The sequence below is a fragment of the Chanodichthys erythropterus genome, chromosome 11, assembly GCF_024489055.1.
Source record: "Chanodichthys erythropterus isolate Z2021 chromosome 11, ASM2448905v1, whole genome shotgun sequence".
NCBI lineage: Eukaryota > Metazoa > Chordata > Actinopteri > Cypriniformes > Xenocyprididae > Chanodichthys > Chanodichthys erythropterus.
In genome coordinates this window covers 16,262,284-16,275,878 of record NC_090231.1, presented here as the reverse complement: position 1 = coordinate 16,275,878, position 13,595 = coordinate 16,262,284, and the positions used below count along the sequence as shown (strand labels likewise).

Genomic DNA, 13,595 nt, shown 5'->3' with positions numbered 1-13,595 from the left:
GTTCCTATTGCAGATTTATTCCTTGTAGAGCTATTTTTGCTGTAGCATTATTTTTTTTTTAACTTGTGTTAAGATGGCTGGAACTTTCTGCTATTATTGTATGTCTGTTATTCTATGAACCTGTTATGCCATGTTTACGCAGTTGCAATGAGGTTTGAGTATGATTGAAATTAATGCATTCACAATATTGAAGTTTTGTATGTCTCGAATGGTCTTTATCCCATTTTTTGAAGGATTGTAAAAAAATTTTTTAATTGTAGAGAATAGAGATATTTTATATTGAGCCGTGCACATGACTTGTGGGTGGGGGGGATATAAGATATAATTAAGGTAGCTATAAATAATAATTCGGTCCCACAAGTTAAATCATGGCCACGTTGTAATGTTTTAGTTAAATTGTGGCCCAGATTTAATTAAATTAAAATGAGAGGACAAATTAGTACAACGTGACTAAAATGAGGGAACACATTCATAAAATGTAGCCATGCAGTCATGGTAACACATAATTCATGGCTATAATATCTTTTTTTTTGTTTCTGCATGTTGTGCGGGGCGTTGTAATTTGCTCCAATTTATCTGTTTTTCTGGAAATTAGTAAAAACTTTAAAGACAGAAATTTGTATATATACTATATTCTAGTTATGCTGTGCTCAAATATGTAATTTTCTAGATATTGTTTATGTGTAGAGTGAAACTTGTGATGTCTGTTTTGTGAATAGATTTTTTGTTTTGTTTTTTTTCTCTTTTTTTGCTAAATTAAATTGCATCAGTTGCAAAGATGAATTTGACGATGGTGACACAGTAGTGGATGTGCCTTTAGAGAGATACATAATCAGAGTATTTGTTTTCGATTTGTTTGAAGTAGACATTTTAGACTTTCTTTAGATATATTTCTCATGTCTGTGAGGCAAGTAGCCTATATATAATACACTGAGTTTCGGTTCATTTTTGTGACGTGCTCTAGTTCACGAAGGCTGAGATGGTGGAAATTGCATCCTGTTTTTTTTTATTTTATTTTACAAAAGCACAGCGTTTTGTTTGTTGCTATTGTGAGTTTAAACAAATACAAGTAGACTTTTACCGTTTTGAATGATGTATTACTTTATCTGTATGACCAAAAATGGTCTCCAACTCGTATCTCCAATATTTATCCGGTTTTGATTACATTTCTGGTAATTTTAGATGATACCTAGACTTTTTCAGATAGGTAGAATCTGTCAGTTTATACCGCCGACTGGCAACCCGGGGTGTTGAAATATTATTGCATAAACCGGCAGTGGGCGGGATCACACAGACCAAAACAAAAACTGACATTTTGACATGGAACACACATTTCAAAGTAAAATAACTTGCTGTATCATTGTTTTTCAGAGAAACAAGTATGTGACCTTAGTATGTTTTCTAAATATCTGTCAACATATTATGGTATTTTTATGCTTTAGTACAGAAATGACATACAGCAAAATGCAAGTGATTGTATATCTATGTATGTGTGTGTATATATATATATATTATATATATATATATATATATATATATATATGTATATATATATATATATATATATATATAATTAGAGAGAGAGAGAGAATATTTTGTTCTTAAAGTAGCAGAAATTAGATGAATCAGTGCGTTTTTTGCGTGTTGCTGAATGCACAACTGTTGGGAAAAATGAGAATACATGTCCAGGTGTAAATATTTGTTGAATGTTCTCCAACCATGCCATGCTCCATTGAAACGCACACATTCTGAGCTAACATCTGATATCTCACTCCACACATGATCCTATTAAATAAACACAACACTCATAAAGTGTCTCAATATCTGATCTGAAATCCACTCCTCTCCTTTCCACATAATCATACTCGAAAGGATATGGAAGTTCAAATCTGATTGAGATTCAACTGTTTGAGGAACACCAGCTCCTGATAAGTTATGTAATGTAAAGCGTGTCCAGATGGCAGAATCACCATCTCCCACTAGGCTTTAGAGAAGCTCTGGGGGTGATTAGAGTGTGTGTTTGTGTGTGTGTGTGTGTGTGTGTACTTGAGAGCACGGTGAGTGTTTGGTTGAGCGCAAGCGAGACCACACCAGATCTCTGGAGTAGATTAGAGAACATTGAGGATTATCACACTGACGGTTAGTGTTGGTTGATTGTTTTTAGTGAGTTTGGCTGAAGTTGCTCTGCAGTAGAGTGTGAGTTGTTGTACTTGTCCGTGCAAAACTCCAAAATGCGAAGGTGTTTGTTTGCCATGGAGTTGCCTTGTGGTTGCTGAGGTGTTTGGAGTGGATTGTAGTATCCTGTTGTGTGATTGCTACAATGTTTTGGGTGGTTGCTAGGAGAAATGTTCATGATTCATTGATTTAATCAATTTCAGCACAAATACATGTTTTTTGCAGTTTACAAATGAATGGTAAACGAATTAATAGTAAACATGGCCTACATTATAAAATACAGTTAACTGAAAAGGTAACACTTTAGTATGGGGAACACATTCACTATTAATTATGACTTTTGCCTCAATAAACTCCTAATTTACTGCTTATTAATAGTAGTTAGTAAGGTAGATGTTGTCGCATTTAAGTTTAGGTATTGTGTTGGATTAAGGGATGCAGAATAAGGCATTAATATGTGCTTTATAAGTACTAATAAACAGCTAATATTCTAGTAAAATGCAAGCTAATGAACATCTAGTTAAAAAAGTGAGAATTGTTCCCCATACTAAAGTGTTACCACTGAAAAGTATCAGTACACGCATTTAGGTATATTTATTTAAATGAAAATTAAAAAGTAGCCTACATGCACATGGTTTGTGAGTACTTAACATGCATGTTGTGGTATAAACACTAAGGACTAATCAATTGTTTTAGTGTTAATTTTAATGGCAGGTGATTATGAAAAGTTCATTTTGAAATCTGTATACAGTAGATTCTCTGAACTAGTGTTTTGCTTTTAATGTGTATGGAATTGTTTTTTTGTTTTTATTTTTTTACCCATTTGATAGTCCACCATGATGGTTGACGATTTGAGATAATACTTTAACTCTTAATGTGCGTCACATTTACCATTGTTTTGTGAATTTATGCCAGCAAAATCCAGTCATTTCAGTAGAATTTCACATGATCATAAATTTCACATGGGGATACATACATTTCAGATAAAAACTGTGCAAGTTCTCAAAACAACAGCACATATATGCGTTCTGAACATGCATGCTACTACTAATTTGAGCATTCACTTTTCAGCATTATGCGTCATTTTTTTTATGTCAATCTGATTTGACTGCATTATGTTTGTTTTGACACATGATGATTCGGTTGTTATAGTAACGAAACACATCCGCTAACCTTGTCTTGGTTGTGTGAGGTGGATTTCACCGCACTGTCGCTTCTTCAGTCTTGTGTAACAGATACAAGCTCCTGGTGTTGTATAGAGCTGAGACTTCAAGCGTCTTGAGTCACCGCTGAACCACCTCCACAGAAATGAGATCAAGGGCTCAGAACAACACAACATAATCTGATTACACCATGAGACATGCTTCTACCTTCACAAACCTGCCCATTAAACCTCTGTGTTGTATGTTAGTTGTGCTTATAGTGTATAGCAACAGATCCTTGAGTTTGCTGTTGATACAAAGTTTTTTTCCCACCACAACTTTCCCTGCCAGCTTGGAAAGTTTGCATAGATGCTGGTATGCACACGCACACACAGAGGTTTGTTTTGCTATCTTAGTGAGGACATTCCATAGGCGTAATGGTTTTTATACTGCACAAACTGTACATTCTGTCACCCTACACTACCCCTAAACCTACCCATCACAGAAAACATTCTGCAATTTTGTTTTTTTTAAAAAAAAAAAAGTTTTTAAAGCTATTTTAAATATGAGGACTCATGAAATGTCCTCATATTTCATGTTTATGTTGTAATAACAGTGTAATACCCATGTCATTATACAAATGTGTCCTCATAAATCATAAAAACGAGCATGCACACACACACACACACACACACACACACACACACACACACACACACACACACACACACACACACACACACACACACACACACACACACACACACACACACACACTAACTTCATTAGCCTAGCATATGCTAAGAGTAAATACTCAAGTTTACTTCATGAAATGTTGCTTAAATAAAGTCATCTTTATAGGATCAGAGTAGGTCTATAACTGTAAGTACTGCCAAAAATAAAGAAGCACAACAAAAATAGCACCTAATAGATAATTATTTTACCAATAAAGTAATGAAAGTTCTGACTACAACCAACTACTTTTTCTTGCTAAGGCTAATTTCACAACATTTTCACAACATCCCAAAACACACAATAACAAAATATTTTCAGACTTTTTGCATAATTTGACAAAATTACATCTTGACCAGAAATTATACACAAACATTAGTGATAAGTGATATTTACCTGTTTTTTTTTTCCACACATCACATCTCATATTCATAATCTCAAGCTCTAGCAGTGTTGTTTTAGTATTATTTATACTGTTATATTTATATATTCATATTTTAAATTATTTTTTATTTTATTTATATTTTATTTATTTTATGTTTATTTAACAGAGACAATGCAGTATAACATTGCTACAATTTCAAGCAGTCGATGCTCCTCATACAGGCTTCTAGCCAATGGCTAATTTGCAGCCCCAGTCCCTGGTTAGGCTTTTTTTTTTAAACAGCAGTTAAACAATAATCACACAAAAAAACAAAAAAAAAAATCTAAAATAAATAAATAAATAAATAACAATAATAAAAAGACACACAATTAACTTATATTTTTTCAGTTTTCATTTTAATTCTAAATTTTGATATTTTATGGCAGTATTTTTTAATATTTTGCATTAATTTATTTTTTACTGGTCTTAGTTTTGTACTTTTTAAATTATTTTATTTCACTTAGTTACCAAGGCAACATTTTTAATTATGTAAGTATTTCTAAGTATTAATGTTTTTAATATTTTTATATTTTATATAAAAAAATTATATTTTATATTTTATTTTAGTTAATTATTTTTAATAGTTTTAGTTAACAATATCAAGTACACTAATTTTAGAACAAAATCTTTTTTTATGGTCTGAATTGCTCTGTGCGCTGAAAATTGACACCACAAGAGTGGGCCAGCCATACTTTTTGAAAAATCATAATCATAATCATAAAAATGTAAATGGTTTGTTCTTAATTTTAGGTTAAAGTGCATTCAAAGGATGATCAGTGCTGCTGCTTCCTTCATGTCCTCTGTGTTGTTGTGTGAAGTACATGCGTCACTTGACATACGTCACTTGACACATCATATAAATTTAAATGGGATCTTCCAGGCTGGTAACTCGAGCGTTGGTTGTTTCTGTTGCAGAGAACCTGCTCACCACTGATGTACTCACTGAGCTCTAAAGTAAGACACTTAACCCTGTGTGGCTACAGATGAACTGTCTTGTGGCCATTTTACTGCTTGTCAGTTTAGAAGGTGTCTGTTAAACGGCAATTAAACATGTGGATGTTTAATTAGGATTTTCATAAAACTGTTTTGTGAGAGAGGAGACAAAATCATTAGGTTTGAAGGAGATGGAGGTGTATTTGTATTTGAACACAAAAGGCTCTCACCACACGAGTTCGTGGTATTGTGTGGGATAACTTGGAGGGGCCCCTAAATGTTTGGATGGTTAAATCCATAGGCTTGACCTTTTGTGGCCTCCATCAATGTTTAAGGACAAAGATAACACTGTAGTCAAAGTGCTGGGCCGTTGACCGTCGATTTAACAGGATGCACACAGAACTCTCTGTTCATTCAGAGCGTTTGAAGACAATGTCCCATAGACTCCACAAGTGAAGTGATTATGTTATTAGGGTTTTTTACTGTTTTAATTGGCAACGCTTCACACAGAAGAGATTGGACACTCCCTAACCATGAGTTTTCTAAAACATCACTTATTCTGTAGCTCATATTCAGGTTTGAGTAAATCCATAACATGTATTAAACTTTTACAATTGACTCATAATAACAAATAACTAATTCCTCTTGTTTTGTGACATGAATGACACCTGAAATCCAGTGGCTTATTGAGCAGAAGTATGCTGATGGATTGGATTTATCAGCTGATAGACAATTACATGGAATAAAATCCTATAGACTTGCATTACCATATCTAGTGACCAGAATATTAAAAAGGCTTAAAGGAATAGTTCACCTACAAATTAAAATTCTGTCATCATTTACTGACCCTTGTGTCATTCCAAACCTGTGATTTTTTTTCTTTTGCAGAGCACACACACAAAAAAACATTTTGAATAATATTGGTAATTGAAGAAACTGCCCATTGACTTGCAGAGAAAACATAAATCAAAATATCATCTTTTATTTTCCACAGAAGACAGTACAGATTCAGAGCAACACTAGAATTGGGAATCAACCTGTTTCTTAAAACCAGTTCAAAACTTAAAAAACAAAACAAAAAAACATTCTCATTGAATTTAATGTGATAAAACAGACTGACTGATTACCCCAAATAATATAAATCAAAAAATAAAATGGGTCTTGGTTTCATTTATGTTTGCATACATATAATTTAAACAAAACATGGTAGGCTATGATTTCATATAATTAGGATTCTTTATTTGCCGTTTCCTCAAAAGTGACTCATTAATTGGACCATTAAAATGGAAGTGGAATCAAACGCACACCACTTACATTTTCCTTAGAAAACTACAAATCTTTTAAAATGAGTCTCTTAGAGAAAAACAGAAACCTGCTAATGTTCTAAATAGGCTTTCTTAAGCCTATTTTTTTCTGTTGTTTTGAAATTAAGACTGTTAGATCTTGACATTTGCTAAAAGCTTGTATACTGTAAATCAGGCCATTATGGTGTTTGAACTGTATATGATTCCATCACTGATTTGTTAGAGTCTTTGGAGATTGAGGTCTGAAAATAAACCTCAGTTTTATAGTGTAGCAGATATATAGTGTTTTGATCGATTCGGTCAGTGCACTTAGCTCTCTAAAGTGCTTGAGGTCAAATAATCAGCTTTTTTCTGACGGTAAATTTACTGTGCTTGAGTAGCACTTGTATTCTGGACACACACACACACACACTCTCTTGCTCTGTTGAATGTGTTGAGTCATTCTGGCCCGTGTGTTTTTGTTCCGTCACCCCCTCGGCTCAGGCCAGTATTCATGATTTCACTGCTATTGTCATGCTGCTGTTACTCATTCACTCGCCCCCTTTCAAGCTTTACCCTTCTCTCCCCACTTAACCACCCCCCCCCCCCCCCCCTTTCCCTTTCATTCTCTCTTTTTTCCTCTGCCCCCATCTCAAGTCAAGTCATGGCATGGTTTATTGTTGTTCCTGCTTCAGAGGAAGAGAAGGAATGAAATGTTTCAGTATGTTATCCTCCATAATTCACTCAAAAAAGTGTGATTATTTACTCACCTTCTTGTTGTTTCAAACTGGAAAGTAAAATTTCCAGGCTATTTTAGTCCATACAAAAGGAAATTAAAGGGACTTAACATACTCCAAAAAGCCCAAAAAAAGTCAGACAAAAGTAGTTAATCCATTCAGAGCCGATAGCCTTCGACATATAGAGCAGTTGTGTTTCGGGGGAACTGAGTTTGAGTCCTTGTCCTTTCTAATACCGTTACCCTTCTCTTTCTCACTTCACTTCCTGTCTGCTGTCTGTGTTGTTCTATAAATAAGAGCAAAAATGCCAAAAATAAATCTTAAAAAGTAGTTCATCCAACTTTGGCTCTATTACCCATGTCTTCTGAATCTTTTCAATTAGTTTTGGTGAGGAAAAGTCCTAAATTTATGTCTAAATTTATTAAAAGAATACCCCATCTCTGTATCTCTCAAATGTAATTGGTCCTTGTGGTCAGTTCAAAACATTGTTGCAGACATAAGGTAACTGAAAACTGTTTTTTTTTTTTTTATTGTCATCTGTCTGTCATGATGTGTGAAATTTAAGTTATCACTACAGTGGAGGGGAAGATTTTCAGTGAATAGTAACTTAAATTTCAGTCTTTGGCTCACATGAAGCCTTGGAATACAGATATATATTTCACAGACATATGATATTTTTATAGTGTAGCAAACAAGTAGCAGCCCACAGGACATCTTCCTCTTCAACAGTTAAATGCCTCCAAAAGCCTTTCTTAGTACAATACTTCCACTGTTTAGTGCAATATCTTTATATTCACTTTTATTTATTCATATTATCCATAATACTGTAAATGTGTTCAGAATCTGTAAATATTCAACCTATATCACAAAAGTGTGGACACTGAGGGACTCTTGTCAGAAGTCACTTTCAAACCAAGCAGCTTTCTGTTTGCTCAACACAGCAAATCCATGTGACCATCTTGAACCAGTTTTTGAGGAAATCTTATCGCCTTTATGCACAATTGCATACATTCCTATTGAAATTTTTGGTTTCGCCTAAAAATTTGCCTAACAATGGTAAATGTGAATGCAACTTAAGAGTAGGTTGGCGATTTTTAGCATGCTAGCACATTGATACTATTTATTTTTGTGAATTTGGACCAGTTGTTTGTCCGACCAGTTTAAGAGAGTGGGAGTGTTCTGGAAACCTGGTGCAGAAATGACACGCTTCTTCTTTAAGAAAGAACAGAAACTGATAATCAACATAAATGAAGCATAAATACATGTTTTATTCAGATAAAAGTGAGTCAGTGCCTGACACATTGGGTCTAGTCAGCGTATTGAAACAAACACAGCGTCATGTTTCAGTTAATCTCAGGGATGACTAGAGCTCCTGGCAGCAGGTATGAAGAGAAAAATCTTAGCTTGGCACTCTCACAGAGACCTTCAAACAACACACCTCAACTGTTGTAGAAGTAGTCATGTGGTTCTCAAATGTTACATAGAGCTTATATGGAGCTTATAGTATAATTAGGCCTTGTTTGTGTTGTTGTTGTGTAAATGTGTGTCTAAAATGAACTGCAAGGGAGTCTGTTGTTATCCTGCAGGCTAATCAGTGTAATCTCCTTCTAGGGCTAAAGGAGGAGGGTGTGGAGAGGTGTGTGTGTGTGTGTGTGTGTGTGTGTGTGTGTGTGTGTGTGTGTGTGTGTGTGTGTGTGTGTGTGTGTGTGTGTGTGTGTGTGTGTGTGTGTGTGTGTGTGTGTGTGTGTGTGTGTGTGTGTGTGTGTGTGTGTGTGTGTGTGTGTGTGTGTGTGTGTGTGTGTGCTTTTGTTTATATTACATTGTGGGGACCAAATGTCCCCATGATGTAATATAAACCTGAGTTCACCTACATCGTGGGGACCAGCCAGCGGTCCCCACAATGTAAATGGGTTTATAAATCATATAGAATGAGTTTTTGTGAAAAAGTAAAAGTTTGCACAGTTTCCTGTGAGGGTTAGGTTTAGGGGTAGGGGCAGGGTAGGGGGATAGAATGTACAGTTTGTTCAGTGTAAAATGCATTGAAGTCTATGGAAAGTCCCCACAATTCACAAAAACAAACATGTGTGTGTGTGTGTGTGTGTGTGTGTGTGTGTGTGTGTGTGTGTGTGTGTGTGTGTGTGTGTGTGTGTGTGTGTGTGTGTGTGTGTGTGTGTGTGTGTGTGTGTGTGTGTGTGTGTGTGTGTGTGTGTGTGTGTGTGTGTGTGTGTGTGTGCACGCGCTGATTAACACTCTCTTACACACAGCAGATGCAAAACCAGCTTCAGTTACACCAAAGAGACGCTAACAGGCAGAAGATCGCTCAGATTCCTCAGAGAGCAAGAGAGAGGAGGGGGTCAGTAGACCAACTGCCACTCTTAAGAAGTCTCTTCATCACACATACACTCACAGAAGATATTTAGAGTGAGACCTTCAGGACATAATTGAAATACAGTCCTGCTTATTAGCTGGGAACTTTTGTCATGCCATAATGATTTGAACATGTTATTGAGGCTGGGCACAGCTGGAGACCTCACGCAGGAGGTGTTTGTGAGCCTCTGTGGAGAATGTGATACGCCTAGGCCACTATTTCCAGGAACACAAAGTAAACAGGGCTAGAACAGAAATAAAAGCATTGCTGCTCATATGGAGATTCTCTTTAAAGGGGTCCTTGATTATGATTTCACTTTTTTGTTGCTGTTTGAGCATAAACAACATCTGCAAAGTTACAACGCTCAAAGTTCAATGCAAAGGGAGATATTTTCTTTTACAGAAATCGCTTTTTAAGGACTACAACAAATGGCTGGTAGGGACTACAACAAGCTTCTTCCCTGGTTGGTGACATCACAAACCAGAAAAATTAACATAAACCCTAACCCAAGGAACATAAACCAAAGGGGGTGTGGCCATGTTGGGCTGCTTTAGAGAAGAGGAAGAGTTGTTGTAGTAGAGTGTTGTTGCCATGCTGTCATTTTACAAAAGACTGCTTTACATACAAGGGTTGATTCAACACTGGATTTGTACAAAAGATTAACATGACGGCACATGCTAGTCGATGAGTTGAATCAACTCCACAGCAAGTACATAAATTTATCCACTAACCATTCAGAAATGTCCAGTTGCATTCTAAAAGTTGTAACTTTTCCTGAATCTCTCCATCAGTTTGAACAATGTAAGGCTGAACACCCTTACTGACAATCGTCATTTTGGCTGCATGAGATTCTCCAGCTTTGTTGTTGTTGTTGAGCAACCAAAGCGTGAGCTGTTAAAGCTCTGCCTTCTTTTGGAAAGCAGGCCGGGAGCAGCAGCTCTTTTGTATGTAAAGGGACATAAAAACGGCATGTTTTTGCTCACATCCTTATAGGAGCAAATTTGACAAGCTATAATAAATCTGTGGGGTATTTTGAACTGAAACTTCAGACACATTCTGGTGACACCAGAGACTTACATTACATCTTGTGAAAAGGGACATGCATAATATGTCTCCTTTAAAGATAAAGTGTGTGGTTTCTGTGCCACTAGATGAAATTGCCATTGGTGGAGCCTAGTTGTCAAACCACTCAAGCAAACAAACTGACGTTTGCAATTTTTGAGGAATTGGCTTCTGAACAGCATTTTTTTTCATTATTATTATTATTACAATTACATATTTCATATATAATCTAATGTTTTTTTTTTTTATTAAAATGGTGCACATTAAGTATAAATAAACCTGAAAAGCTTTATGAACTTTTATATAAGATCATGTGCAGTCAAGTTATGTTAAATGCCTTATTATTATTATTATTATTATTATTATTATTATTATTATTATTATTATTATTATTATTATTATTATTATTAAAGGGATAGTTCACCCAAAAATAAAAATTTGATGTTTATCTGCTTACCCCCAGGGCATCCAAGATGTAGGTGACTTTTTTTCTTCAGTCGAACGCAAATTATGATTTTTAACTGCAACCGCTGCCGTCTGTCAGTCAAATAATAGCAGTGATTGGGAACTTGAACAATAAGAGTCGAAAAACTTCCATAGACAAATCCAAATTAAACCCTGCGGTTCGTGACGGCACATTGATGTCCTAAGACACGAAACGATCGGTTTGTGCGAGAAACCGAACAGTATTTATATAATTTTTTACCTCTAATACACCACTATGTCCAACTTCGTTCAGCTTCCGGCTAGTATAAACATCAAATTTTCATTTTTGGATGAACTATCCCTTTAAGTGATGTCATATATTACACTATACACTATTAAAAAGTTTTATTAAATGCTTAATTATTATTGTTGAGAGAAGTTATAGAGTGATTGTGGAAGTGTTATTGATACAAGTTTCATAAGTGTTTCAGCAGTATTTAGACTCATACATATTATCTTTCTCCATGATGTGGGCACACTGGTATTTCTCTTATTCTCTACCATGTTAGGCTGGTGTGAGTGCAAAGCACTTCAGGGGATTGTGGGAAATGTGGGCTGCCCCTGGGAATCTTTAGTTCCCACTGGGAACGGAGAGGCGGGAAATGCTTCCTTGCCAAATAAAACAGCTGAACAAAAGATCTGGAGAAGGAGAGCAGATTGGACAATTGGACGGTGCAGGGAAGAAGAGAAAAAAAATGCACTCTCACACACACTTCCACATGCTATTGTTCTCATAGTGTGAAAGTAAATTTAATTTTGTTTAAGATCATCAGGAGGGTTATGGAGAATTGAATCTGAAAGGCCTGAAATTACATTTTACCTGCGCATGTATGGTGAAACATTGCATCCTAACATTCATTTAGCCTTAAAGAGGTCATGAACTGCGTTGTTTTATTGTTTTATAATGTTTCCTGGGGCACACTTATAATGTTAGGATGCTTTTTACATCCAAAATTGTCATAATTTAGAAATAGAAGGCATTTTTCCTACCCTGATTTTAGCCCTCTTATTTGAACACTGTTTTAAGGGGCGTGTCTGCTGTGAGACTTCAGTGTAAACGCCCACTGCTGTCATTGGCTAACATCTTTCTATTTGAAATTGCCAAGTATTACTCTCTCTTTTAGCGCATTTTTTTACTATTACAGTTTAACTAATCATGAAAAGTGCTGCATTACATTTAGATCTATGGCATTATATTAAGATTGTGGCATGCAAGTTTACAGTGATGAAGATTGTAGCCGATCACAAATATGTTGTTAAGCTCAGCGATTTCATCATTGCAGCTCAATTTCTGTACACTAACAAATGCTTACATCTTCACTAATAGTGCAAATGCTAAATAAGAGATTAGTTGAATAAAACGGGAGTTTTGGTGCATGTCCGGAACTCAGTCTCTCATAAACTCACACTGTTTGATTGACAGCTCCAACGATTGCAAAGGGAGCTTTCTTTGATTGCTTTTTTTATATAATTTAATCACCGTTTAAATAACAGATTTTCATCCTACTAAGAGAAAGAATGTGAAGTTGACCGTTAGTCACTGGTTTGATTTACTCCAACAGACACATAAACAAAGAACATCTGACTGTACATGAATCATCAGATCAGGCATTAGAATTAATGCAGCTACTTATGTTGTCGCATTACTGTCCAGTCCATATCGTATAAGTCTGTTTGCAAAGACTGCGCTGAAATGTGATTGATTTTCCAAAGAATCCACAGTGAAATATAGAATCTAAATAAATAAAGCTCAACTAAGACATTCACACTGTTGGAAATAAATGACCATATTCCTAGCATAAGGATCCTTTGAAAGGTAATGTTATTTTTGTCCTGTTGTAACGCATTGATTTCTTTTGTGGAGGCGGGGTTTCATTCATTACATTCCAGTATCAATTCGTTCAATGGGCCTTGTGTCAATAAAAGCTTTTCTTTGACTTACTTGGAAGTTTTCATTTCTGAAGCATATATTGGATATTCTTATAGTACGATGACCTCTCATATATCAAAAGCTCAAGGAAAAGTTGATTTCTCAATTCATGACCTCTTTAATCTCTATGTTTTGGTTGTTTCTACTGTCTGGTTTGTCTCTCTAGTGACATGGACTTACGCTCACATTCACACACCCTGTTCTAAGCTTCCTCGGCCCTGTAATTAAAATCCTCCCCTCTCCAGAAATACATCCTGACCCCACGACCTGCGCCACTGAGGGAGTGTGTGTTTCGCATTTATCTGGAGAGAGCAACTTCTGTC

General features: G+C 35.7%; 1 protein-coding gene across 2 annotated transcripts in view; it reads left to right on the top strand.

The window, feature by feature from the left end:
* Nucleotides 1-13,595, top strand: part of lrch4 (leucine-rich repeats and calponin homology (CH) domain containing 4) — a 52,416-nt gene that overhangs the window by 9,623 nt on the left and 29,198 nt on the right. The gene's annotated exons all lie outside the window — the stretch shown is intronic.